Genomic DNA, 13,766 nt, shown 5'->3' on the forward strand with positions numbered 1-13,766 from the left:
CTGGTGCAGTTGGGACCAATGTGGGCCCACAGCAGTCCTTTTGGCCCCTATGCTTCAGGCCTTTCTTGGTGTAACCAGCCCCACAGAGTTGTTAAGAGAACAAAATGGGGACTCATATGGTTTGAATAATCAAGACATGAAATATGATGAAAAACCATGCCCCCACCCATCAAGTACTTTGCTGTACTACAGGTGGTTGAGATTTCTTTTAATTTTCATCTGCACACACAATCTTTTTTAAAAAACACAATCTTTTTTTTTTAAAAAAAACAACAACAAATAACTAGCTACTACAGTGAATGCAGTCCACTGGGAACTGTTCTGCTGACATGGAACAAGTGCTTTACAAGAGCACTGCAGCAACTAATTGCTGCATTGTTCACAGCAATGCTTTAGCTCTTCATTTCAATGGAAATTGGCACTATTTCTTGCATCTTGGGAATGCAGTTTACAGTTTTTAGAACAACTTTGGATGTTGTTTAATGTGTTTGTATATGTGTATGTGTTTTGTTTGAGAGTTTTAAAAAAAATATTTCAAAGAGCCACTTGTCCTGTAAAGTTTTATTAGCATCAGCACAGAAAGGGAAAGCCAGATAATGGGAACGTTTCCTCCTTAAATCTTTCTCATTATCGTAAACGCACCATAAACTAGGACAGACTGGGCTTCGAGGTCACAGATCCAAAGCTGTGCAGTAAAACTAATCAGTTCTTTCGAAAGGATTTTTTAAATTATTTTTCAAACTGCTGAACAATCTCTGGGCCAGTCAAATCAAGCCTTTCTGAGAAAAGAAGATTAAAGAGAGTTGCTTAAAATACTTGGAGAGGAGGCAAGATTTAAGCTTTATTACTGAACAGTATGTACAGAATAGTCCATAATGAAAAGGGTGGGGGAGCACTGAAGAGGTTGTCCTCCAGTAGAACAGCAGAACTTGCTAGTGAAAGATGGGCCATATGGGAATGATTTAAGAGTTTATCGCAGGATGAAAGACAAAACAATTGCCCTGTTGAATATGTAAAATTAGGAGATGTTGGCGATTGGTGGGTGCTGTGATAGTGATACTAACTTCATTACAGAGACAGGAGTGAGCTCCTAGGCATAATGGAGAAAACCTGTAAGAGTGATGCATATATTTATTACTCATTTATGGCTAGACATGTGAGATGATAAGCTTGTCAAGATGCAGCTCTTTCCAAGCTTTTCTCTCAGCTACAAGAATCACTTCAAATTTTACATCCACAAATTAATATATTAGCATCACTATGCTTCCGGATCTTTCAAGAAATGATCTGCAGCCCAATGTTTACATTTAACCATCTACAGATTAGAAATGCTGTTATGCTGAAGTACATTGCACTATATGCAATGAATTCTTTTTTCTCATACAGCAGAATGCAAAAACATATTGACACAAAATGCAGATGAAGAAAATGCAAAAGCTACACAGTACATAGAACGACTAGTGAAATCCAGGCACAGATTGTGTCCCTTGTATTTCCCAAGGTGCATAGGGCTATCGAGTGGCTTGCAACTCATGTACATACTGTATTTATAGATTGCCTTTATGAGAAAGGGAACAGATATATACTTGCTACCAGAGATAGGGGGAATTGCTTTTTTACATCATGAGCAGGGACAATGGCATGATTCTGGGAGCTGCAGTCCAAAAGAGTAACCTTTCTAAGCTCTTCCTGCCTAAGTCTGTGCAACGGCAGCAGTTTGGAAAAGTGTAGGATACAAGTCCAATTTCCTCACAAGGCATATTTACAATAAAGACATTTACTGTTTAAGCAATATGCAATTCAGAAAAAAACCAAGTATAGTCAAGACCTGGGACAAGAGGGCAAATAAATGCATACTTTTCAAGCAATTGGTAATTTTATATGCTAGTTTATAGCAATCATTTGCAATATGATACATTTGTCTATTTATAATGGATTATAGGGCTTACAAAATAGCAAGAAAGAATATTCAAAATATTTCAAAAAATCATAAAAATGTAATGTTTTTGTACTGAGAAATCCTGATGGGAAAAAGATGAGAATCTTTGCAGTTCAGGACCTATTCCATAAAAAAATTCCATGTGGTTTTCTTTAGATATTTTCTGCACAGAAAATGTTTTCTGCATAGCCAGTATTATTTTCTGTGCAAAACAATCATGTTTTGTGCAAAACATTTTGCACAGAATAAGTCTCAAATTGTAAATAGGCTTTGAAAATGTGATTTGCAAAGACTTTCTCTCAGCAGGAATACATATGCTAAAATTATTCATTGCTTCCTTTAAGAAGAAAATTTGTGAAGAATGGCATCTCTGCAAATTAGACTGGTATCTTCATATTGCAGCAAAGGCTTTTTCCTGAACTCACTGGTGCCGGTTTGCATGTACAAGTCCCAGTTGTGTGAGAGGTTGTGCATTTTCCAAGGTTGGGCAACAAAGGAGCTGATACACTCTTGCATAAGAGTGAGGAAGCACACAAAACTGCAGTCTTTCGATTTCCCTGTTTATTTTTATTTTATTTATTTCTCGGATTTGTATCCTACCTTTCTTCCAGAATGGGATTCAAGACAGCTCATGTAACAATGGACACCAAAAAGTGTAATGCACCAGCTTACATATCTGTCAGGCACCCAAGCACTGCTCTATTACCCTCCCTCCACCTTGGACAGAGACAGCCACCAATTGATCCACATAGGGCACCAGAACTCCTAACTGATTCTAAGGGTACATAGGATGTTGGAAGTGCTCACCACACACCACAGCCAGATACAAATCTACCACTTTCCTGTTTAGGCCTGGTTCCCTCTAAGCCAAAGTGTCTACATTGGTGAAGGCTTTTTGGCCCACCAGTTTTACATCGGATCTTGGCCTACAATACAAGCTGCCACTAATGAATAAGGATTGTTCAGCTATGCTTTTACTTTTGGGTTAGTCTTTGTTCACGCCTGTACCTTTCCACATTTTTAAAATGGCTTTTATTGAATTTTTAATATAATTTAGAGAAATTACTAGCATTATTTTCTAGTTGTAACTTCTTTGGAAGATAGTTTTTTTGTCAAAAAAATGAGGAAAAACTTGAATATCATTATTATTTACCATTTAGTTTTAACTGACCTCCTCAGCAGTATTGATATAACAATCATGTGGACAGGAGAATGCATTTTGCACCACTGACCAACAGCTTACAAGGCAGGTAAGATCTGATATTCAGATATATGTAGTCTGTAACACATGAACTGATTCCAAAGGCAAATAAAGTGAGAACAGCATTATACATATTTTGTATATATAAAAACAACAGCACAACAGAGGCTGGATGGCCATCTGTTGAGGATGCTTTCATTGTGATTTCCTGCATGGCAGGGGGTTGGATTTTATGGCCCTTGGGGTCTCTTCCAACTCTATGATAAAAAAACCCCAGAGAGAATTATTCCAAAAGCTCAATTATTTAATATTAGAAACCATTTAAGAAACCTAGGACAAAAGAAAAAAGTTGGACTGGATAAAAAGAATAAATTGTCCCTGAGTTAGTAGTCAAGACAGTTCTGGCCCCAACTGCAGTTACAACCCACTAGTTCTGGTGTTTTGTTTTTCTCAGATCACTGACAACACGGGCTGAGACCTTCTAGACTTGTCTCTTTTGATACCCAAGTATCAAGTACCTTGTTTAAGATTCCAAAAGAACAATGGATACATACAAAAAGCTTTCCAGTTTAAAATTGTGTATTGATACACAATACGAAATATTAAGTGCCTTGTTTAAGATTACAAAAGAGCAATAGTTACATACAAAAAGCTTTCCAGTTTAACTGGATTCCAGAGAGAGAAAGAGACAGACAGACAGAATCAACAGAATATTACTCTAGTCTGTCTGAAGAAAATGGTAGCTAGTAGTGAAGTGAATACTAAATTGTAATACTCAAATTGTTTTAAAATATGTTGCATAAGTATGATCTGAAAAATCATTTGTGTGTTTGTTTGGTTTTGGTCCCCTCTGTACCAAACCTAATCCTATGAATATCAGGAGAAGTATATAGTATTCTACTGTGAACTTTCATGTTAACATGTGGGATCCCTCTCTTTTTCCAACCCAGCTACTGAAGTAGTAGTTAGTACCCATTAGCACTGGAGTACTGCCCTTATGTAATTCACTACCAGTGCCAAGGCTGGATCATGTACAGTAGAGGGAGCTAAAGAGGGAGCAGAAGGGCAGCAGAGAGAGCTTAAGTTCCCACTAGAATTTTAAAATAAAATAAAATCACAGTAGCAAGTAAGAGTTTTGTTTTTTCTTGTTTTGTTTTATTTATTTAGTGGGTAGGGCATTATAAAACAATTGTTTTTAGGGGTTTTTAAAACCCCAACGCTTTGGCCTATAGTCTTCATGCCTAGGCAGCCAATATAAAACTTTTTAAAAAGCAGCAGAAAATGTAAAACAAAGCAGCACAATGCAATGCAGAAAGGTTTCAATATTAACAGAACCCACCTTAGAATGCCTTGTGGCAACACAATCTTCCACAGAGCTTTAAAATTGCATGAAGGGGCTTGACAGACCACCCCAAAAGAGCAGGCTGGAGCTACCTGTTTTTGCTCCCGAGGGAGGTCACAGCAGCGAAACCACACAGCCTCCCTCCGTAGAAAAAGAACCCACTGAAAGGGGGTCCCTTTTTGTGGCACATGGCCGCTGCCATGTATGCCATTGGTGCACTGTGGCACGTCAATTACACAAGTGTGGCGCAGACTTGGAACTCTCTCCCTGACGAGCTCTGCTCGGCCCCCTCCCTGGAGTCTTTTAAGAAAAACCTCAAGACTTACCTCTTTCGCCAAGCTTTCCCCCACGTGTCCTAATGCCATCCTTCTCCTTGTGTATTGTGTGTATTGTAATGGTTGGAACTGCTTCCACTGTGTTTTTACTGGTTTTTAATTATTAGGATTGAATGATGGATTTTATAATTTTGTATTGTATTGTTTTAATATGGGGGGACTCTGATTGTGTAATTTTGTATTTTTATTATTCTGTAAACCGCCGTGATCGAAGGAATGGCAGTATATAAATAAAATCTCATTCATTCATTCATTCATGATGTGCAGATGCTGTGGTGTGCTTGTGAATGGGAGACTGCCATGATGGCGCAGCTGTTGCACACTAAGATTCAGGAGTGTGCGGATGCTATGCGCTCCAAAACCCTAGTATCGGCGTCAGGACGACGCTTCCTGCGCGTTTCTACCAGGCCAAAGATAAGTACCTGGGAAAGCCATTCCTTAATGGGATGGGTGATTTACTGTTAAGACTGTTGCTTATATGACCACCTGACATACCACACCTTGCAAGGCAATCTAAGCCCAATATGAAAGGTGTGTAAGAAATGCTTTCCATTTATTGAAGCCAAGACATTAACATACTGTTTTCATGCCTAGGCAGCCAACTGGTTTCTCTTGACATGCAAACTCTTCATGTTCTGGCTTCGATTGGACTGAGCAACAGTCAGCATTGACCTTCCATGCAAGCTGCTTTTCATTCTTTATTCCTATGTAAGAAATTCCTAAGGAACCTATCCCAGGCAGTAATGTTGTCCTATTTATTCATTCATTTATATGCCACCTTTCTCCCAGAATGGGACCTAAGGGAACTCACAAAAGGAATCAATTAAGACCCCAAAATATTGGGGAGAAATTAAAATCATCAAATTAAAACAGTATAAAATTAGGCATGGAAAAGTTAAAATAAATTAAACACAACCCCAGTAAAAGGCCTCCATGTGAATGATTACATATTAAAAGCCTTCTTAAACAAAAAGGTCTTCTCCTACTGGTGAAAAGAAGGCAGAGAGGGGGCCAGCTTAGCCTCCCCCAAAAGTAGGCTCTCTCTTACACTCACCAAGTGAGCCTGTGACCATAGTGGGACCAAGAGAAAGCCCACTCCTGTAGATTCTGACAGGTTGATATGGAGAGATACAGTCTTTCAGATTATAGGAAGCATAGGTCTTTCCTGTGCCTTACCTTGCTGGTTCTGTAGTCCATAACAACTATCTAAAACAGAATGTTTTCCAGCCATATGCTTGCATAGCCTCCAACATATCACAGATAAAAACAATAACACATGTTATTAGAGTGTGGTCAGGAGGGCAAATGTTATTAATGAGCAAGAAGACACAAAGCAGGAGAGGCTGCAGCAGTTTGCTTCTGCCCGACCCTACTTGGAAAAGCAAGATGGTGCCCCCTCCTCTCTTCACACTATCTTGATTGGGTGAAAACTATTCTTGTACTGTGAACTCAGGGGATGTACACACAGTCTCTAAGGGCTTTCCAGGGCATGAAAAGGAGCTGCCAAAAGCAGGTCCTTTTTGCAAACTGAAGAGTGCAATAGCTGTGGTGCCATGGCTATAAGGCGCTCCTTTGGCACTGTGTTGTGCAGATGCAGCACCAGAGCTGTGACGTCACATGCTGTGCGGAGCGGCGTGCAGCATCACAGCACCTTGGTGGTTGGAGTCGGGGTATGCATGATGTGGATGTGACGCCCTGACTTTGCCCCCAGACCGGCTTTATTGACCAGCCTGCACAGAGCCTCAGTTTGCAGCAACTGAAGTAAGCTGAGAACAAATACGGGAAAGGAGAGGAAGAGAGAGAAACTGGGACATTTTAAAGAAGCTGAAAAAATGAGGCAACAAAGGATTAATCAGGACTCTATCCCTGTCAAATCAGGACAGTTGAAGGCTATGTGTTTGCAGAGGGTGAGACAACAATTTCTGCTGGAATTCTGTACAAGCTAGCCAAATCTACACAGGAGAATGAAATACCACCGCACAAAAAGAATGGTCTAATTCCAGTGTAAAGTTAGTGCAGGAAAACAGGGCATTGGTGAGTTCTGTTAGTTGTTCTAGCACAGGTGCAGGCAAAGTACTGCCCGCAGGCCATGTGTGGTTCCCCCAGGGCTATTTTTGTGGGCCCCAGAGATCAAAAAATGAACAGGAAGAACATCATGAAAATGCCCCCACACCTTCTAGAAGGCATTTAGAGAACAAATATATATACATATATATGAAAATGTGTGAAACAAGGTTGTGTTCTCGCTCCAACTCTATTTACAATCTTCTTCAGCATGATGCTCCAAAGGGCTATGGCAGATCTCAAAGAAGAAGACGGCATTTATATATGCTACCATACTGATGGTAGCCTGTTTAACTTAAGCCGCCTGAGGGCCTGCACCAAGACTCTAAGCTATCTAGTCCATGAGCTGCTTTTTGCTGATGATGCTGTCCTCGTTGCCCATACAGAAGTAGCTCTGCAGTGCCTAACATCTTGTTTTGCAACAGCTGCAGAGCTCTTTGGACTGGAAGTCAGTCTGAAGAAAACGGAAGTTCTCTACCAGCCGGCACCACAGGAAGAACACTATCACCCTCACATCACTGAAGGCAAATCTGTGCTTAAGTCCGTCCAGCAGTTCACCTACCTGGGAAGCATCATCTCCTCAGATACCAAGATTGATAAAGAGATTGATCACAGACTAGCAAAGGCATATAGTGCATTCGGAAGGCTTCACAAAAGAGTCTGGAGTAACAAACACTTGAGGCGAAGCACAAAAATCAGTGTGTATAGAGCCATTGTACTGTCTATTCTCCTCTATGGGTCTGAAACATGGGTCACCTATTGCCAACACCTACAACTCCTTGAACGCTTTCATCAGTGCTGTTTACACACAATTCTAAATATACATTGTACTGACTATGTGACAAATGTTGCTGTCCTTGAGCAAGCAGGGATCACCTGCATTGAGGCCATGCTACTGAGGACACAGCTGCACTGGGCAGGACACGTTTCTAGGATGAAGGACCATCGCCTCCCAAAAATAGTATGGTGTGGTGTATGGTGAACTCGCCACGGGTCAGGGTAAGAGGGGCGCCCCAAAGAAGAGATACAAGGACTCCCTGAAACAACATCTCAGGCTTGGCCAAACTGATCACCAACAATGGTCTGCCCTGGCCTCGCATCGGGAGGCATGGAGACACACTATCCACAATGCTGCAGCCTTTTTTGAAAGCTCATGCCGAATGAGTCTCAAAGAGAAATGACAACGCAGAAAGAACCGCAACCCGGAAACATCACCCAAGGAGACTTTCCGCTGTGCTTTCTGCAACTGGACCTGTTTATCCCGGATTGGCCTTTTTAGTCATCAATGCGCTTGTACAAAGTGCAGGATGAGTCCTTCCTGAATCTTCGTGCGTGAAGCAAAGTCAGAGAGATATGAAAATGAAATTTGTTTTTCTGGGGGTGTGACAGTGAGTGCATCCCTCCAACATCTCCTGTGGGGCTGATATGATCCCCTCACCTTTGACATTTTCTCACTCCATTTTAGTTGCACAAGTAGCAGTGCTTTGTTTGTGGGTTCCTAATTTATTTGGCTTTTGCTTTTTTAACTAGTGCAGCCTAAATCTGTGCTGGATTCCTCCTCATCTGGTGCACAGGCCAGAACAGCATCTTTGAGCACAACATCATCGTCATTGGCAAAATGACACCGTTGAATAATGGGCAAGGATCATTTAAAGAAGAGGATAGTGCACTTTCACAGGTTGTTCACAAGATGATGCATACGATGCCATGTGGAAATGCTCTTGGCTGGGAGAGGATTAGAACTGTAGATATCTACTTGACCCATTCAAGGTCAGGCAGCAGAGTACAAGATTTAGCAGACTATATCAAGCTGAGAAAGCTTCAAGTATGACCTGAATATCTGCTATCTGAGGATCAGCCTAGCCAAATACAGAGAGACTCATCACCAGCAAATCAGACACCTGGGGCCTTTTAACACTTCTGGGGCCTGGGGCCTTTTAACACAATTATAGCACTTTGATTCTAGTTTAAGCATCATGTTTCCATCCAGTGGAAGAGTGTCTCCCCGAACTACAGATTTTAAAAGTCTACCAGATGGAACCATATCAATTAATGTGGAACCAAAGTGCTATAACTGTGTAATGTGAAAGAGCCTCAGATAATAAAATGTCCACAGCGATTATAAACTTAACAACAGTGTGGAACAGTTGTCATCTGCATCAGTAAATGGAGTACCTGCACCAATGAAATCATTGATTTTCAAGGTATCCCAGATCACAATGGCAGGAAAGTTATATTCAGTTTCAATGGAACCCAAATATTTGACTTTGGCTCTTAAAAGCAATAACATTTTAGAACTAAACTGTAGTTAAATGGTTTGTTATTAAGTGGAAGTGTTGTAAATCCATTTAAAACAAATTAAAATTGAATTACAATCTAATTAAATGTAATTGCAGGTGATGAGCATCTGGAATGTGAAATTCAAGATTGCTCATTCTGTCTACATAAGAAAAATCTAATTCTTTGACTAATGCTTATTTCAAAAGACTAAGTTTCTTTTTATCACTATAGTTAATTCAAAAGAATATATTTAGAATAATCAGATATGATGCAGCAGGCATTTTCTCATTACAGCAGAAGTCACTGCATTAGCATATTTCATTGGGTGAACTGACATTTGCATTGTGGTACAAGCAAAACTACTAATCCGCAGCAACTGACAGTACTAATAAACATCTTTTGCAGGGTGGAGTTGCCCTTCCCTTAATTGGTGCAAGTTTATTATTGTAACCATGAGTTTTGAGATCACAGTTATAGTGAAGACTGATTCTCTTACACCCATAAAGCTTACAAAACACTGTACAATATTGCTGTCTCATGATATGTCCAAAGTATGATAGCCATGCTTTAGTCATCTTGGCCACTGATAAGAATTCTCACTTAGTCTGCTCTCAGACCCTATATGTGTGTGTGTGTGTGTGTGTGTGTGTGTCATCCATAGTATTCATAGAACTCCCCTCCAGCATCATATTTCAAATGAGTTGATTTTCATCTTGTCAGCTTTCTTCCCTGTCCAGCCTTCACTACCATACATGGAGGGTATGCAGCAGTACCAAGGGTATTATCATGCATTTTGAAATGTAGGTGCTCATCCTGGCAAGGAGGTCCACATAGACAACTGTGTTGCTCCATAGCAGCTCACCTGTTCTATTAATTTTTATTCTCAGAGGGCAGGGACAGGTCTTTGTAAAGCTGACAATTCTAATTGCCTGATCAAATGGCTTTGGATTAGAACAGGGGTGGCTCCAGATGTTCCCAAAGGATCCTCTGCCATGAAGATTCCAAATCTACTCATCATTTTTCACTCCTTCTCCTAGGTCCAATCCCTTCATATGTTTGGCACCAGCAGAGTTCCCTTTTTACTCTGAGCAGCTGCAAAAGTAGCAGTGGTAAAACCAAAAGTGAATCTGTAAACACCCTGGCCAATTAGCTCATAATAATACATTGTTATTGAGATAATCCATTCCCTACTCAGCTACTGTCAGGACTGCAACTAATATCATCTGCCATGATAGTGGAAAACTCACTATCCTTCAGCTCTGATAGCCCTGGCTCTACTACCACATCACCCCATTCCCCAAACTTGAAGCTGACACTTATTTTCATTTTTCAGAGGGATAAACCAACTCTTTGCCCATTTCAGCTCCATCTCCCTCCTATCATCTTTCATTCTGCCTGCTTAGAGCTGTGAAGAGTCTCATATATTCTGCATGCATATTTCCCCATTTAAAAGATAAACTAGGTTGCCCCCTAATCTCATTGAATATCATAGAACATAGGATGATAAAGTCTGCATGTTATTCTTGCTATGAGAAGAAATGAACATTCTTCAAGCTTATTGGGTTCATGAACTGTGAATAATTTTTAGTTATACAGATGTCTGTGAATGACTGTGTGTACATATAAAGATATTATTTCTGTTATTACGGGTGAGTGCACTGTATATGCTCATACATCAAAGGAAAGGCTTTTGTAAAATGTACCTGGAAATAATAAAGTCAATAACTTGCTGAAATCAAAACGTTATACAGTACTATGAAAAAGCTTGTGTATTGTTTGTATTCAGGGTGAATAAGCCCCTAAATCTCTATTCCAGTATAAATTTAAGTAAAGTTTTCTGAAATATAGAAAACCAATCCCTAGAGAAGTTCTCCTGCATAAAAAAGAAAAAAAAACCCTCTTGAAATTAATCAGAGTTGTATACATTTAGTTCAGTGGTACTTGTACCAGGCAACTAGTCAGTAAAATTGTGTCTTTGATACTGCATTACACTATGTAACTTTTTATTCCCACGTATAATGCAGTATCAGAGTTTTGTTCATTTTGGTGTATTTTTCACCAAGATGGGTGCAGTGCATTCACTCAATCACGCACGCAAGCATGAACACACACACATACACACACACATATACCCCTAACACAGGACAATAGTTAACAATAATCAATCAACTCATCAGATATTATTGCTTCAGTGATAATAGTCATACTTTTGTCAACTTCTTTCTCAAGTTAACCAACTTTACTAGTTCAACATCATTCTTACTTGCACTGAAGTTCAGAGCAATTGACCCACTAATGGATCCACTCTTGTTGAACTGAAGAATGTTAGATTTGAAAAGCTATCCCTGCATAGCTATGGGCTTTGTTATCGATAGTGACATATCACCATGTCCCCCAGTAGAAAAAAGGTTAACAGTTACTGTTGTTGTTTTGTTTGTTTGTTTTACAGGATATTTAATTGGATGCAAACAGCCCAACATATATACAGCCATATGTGCTGGGACCTTACAGATATTCAAGTAAATGTGTAGGTTGATGGAGTTTGCCACCTCTATTTACCTGTGTTCAGAGATATACTGTATTCAGTTAATGAAACACCTAAAAAAGGGATAAAGAACTAAAAGTGATGACTACCAATCTGGGCAGATTTAAAAGAAGATTAGAATAAGGCTATTGATGGCTATTACTCATGATGGCTACATATATATATATATATATATATAAAAAACACCACTATCAGAGGCAAGTCTCTAAATGCCAGTTGCTAGGGAACATAAGGAAGAAGATTACTATTGCATTGATGTCCAGTATGTGGCCTTCCCATAGGCAACATTTTCGCAGATATGGGAAGGGAATGCTGGACTAGAAAGAGGTTTGATACAATCTAGCATATTTCTTATTTTATTCTTAAAATGGAGGAAGGTTAAAATATGTGTTATGAATATTTCCTAGGATGTCAGAAATACTAGGTATCTGAAATACCTGTGCAATGGCCAGTCCTCAGACTGTTCAGAATTGTAACAGAGGTTCTACTGAGAGAGATAAGGATGTAGGTCTATTGCAAACATGAAACTGGTGCTCCTTTCATTGGAAATGACCCATTATAGTAATACAAATAGGGCCTGATCAGTCCAAAGGCTCATCTTCTCCAGTATTCTTATGACACAGTAACCAACAAATGATCTTTCACAGATCACAAGCATGAGGAAAGGGCAACAGCACCCTTCTGCATGTGCTTCCCAGCAAATAGTACACTGTGGCATACTGCCTCTGGTCCTCACTCACCTTAGCCCTTAGGTAGCACTGGTAACCTGAGCAGAACAAGAATTAGTTAGCCAGTTTTACTGATGACAGCAAACTCATAATAAAAGACACTATAAATACATAAATAAATGCAAACAAACACTTCATGGGGTGTTTCATCAGTTCATACCAACATGACTGTCACTAGCAGGTAGTAATTAATTAAGATTACAGGTTTGTGCTTTTATTGCTGAATGTCTTCTCTGACTGTGATCCTAGGAGGAAAACCTACTGAATATTGAACACAAACTTCTGAGCTAACATCCACAAGACTCTGGTGCGTGCAATTCCATTTATAACCACACAGTTCCAAACTGAAAATAAATACTTTTGCAGTAGCTTAACCAAACCACAGGTGTAATTGCAATCTTTAATAAATCCGGTTGGAAGAACATCACCTCACATAAGTAGTAATTGTTGGTTAATACAGATAGGAGAACACATATTTTTCTGTCTAAGAAAGTAAGGGTTTAAAAGAAAAGTATCATTGCTAGCTAGGGCAGAATTAAAACAGGACTTACATCTGACCTGATCCATAACTAGATCAGATTGTGAAGTGAGAAATCAATTTTTAAGCTGAACTAGATTGTTGGTTGACTGATCTGCCATTTTCATCTCATATAATCTGAAGATGTCTCCACCACAGTTTTAGTCCAATAATTAAGAGTAACTAGTTCAGGGATTTCATGCTAAGCCCTTCTTGATACTCATTCTAAAGCAGCTTATACACCGTTGAACATATTACCCTTATGCATCAAGCTTTGGTTTAATCATAAAGGGATTCTTATTAGATTTACTAGGAGGTAAGTGCTCAACTCTTCTCAAGATCAGGTTAGCAAAGATAAAGGGGGAGATTTTGCAAGAGAAAGGCCCAAGATAATTTCCCCATTGATATATTATGACTACACATAAGTACGTCTTCATACAATGCTACCCACAATGGACAGATTTCCACAGTGTATTTCAGAACTCAGACACACAGTAGATGGCATATGTTCATTCTCTTTCTATTCTATCCCTTGCTTCTATATATAATGTAATCCTCAAAGGGGTGGTGGTGACTAAATACCCCAAAGCCACCACATCTGGCCTGAGCTTGGACGCTAAGCATGGTCAGTCCTGGTTAGTCCTTGGATGGGAAATTACCAATGACTAGCAGGTGTTCTGGGCTATATTTCAGAGGAAGGAGCTGGCAAAACCACCTTTGAGTATTCCCTATCTAAGAAACCCCTGTGAAATTCATGGGGTCACTATAAATCGTATGTGACTGGCATCTCCACATAGCCCAAAAAACCCACAAAA

The sequence above is a fragment of the Sceloporus undulatus genome, chromosome 3 (assembly GCF_019175285.1).
Source record: "Sceloporus undulatus isolate JIND9_A2432 ecotype Alabama chromosome 3, SceUnd_v1.1, whole genome shotgun sequence".
NCBI classification, from domain to species: domain Eukaryota; kingdom Metazoa; phylum Chordata; class Lepidosauria; order Squamata; family Phrynosomatidae; genus Sceloporus; species Sceloporus undulatus.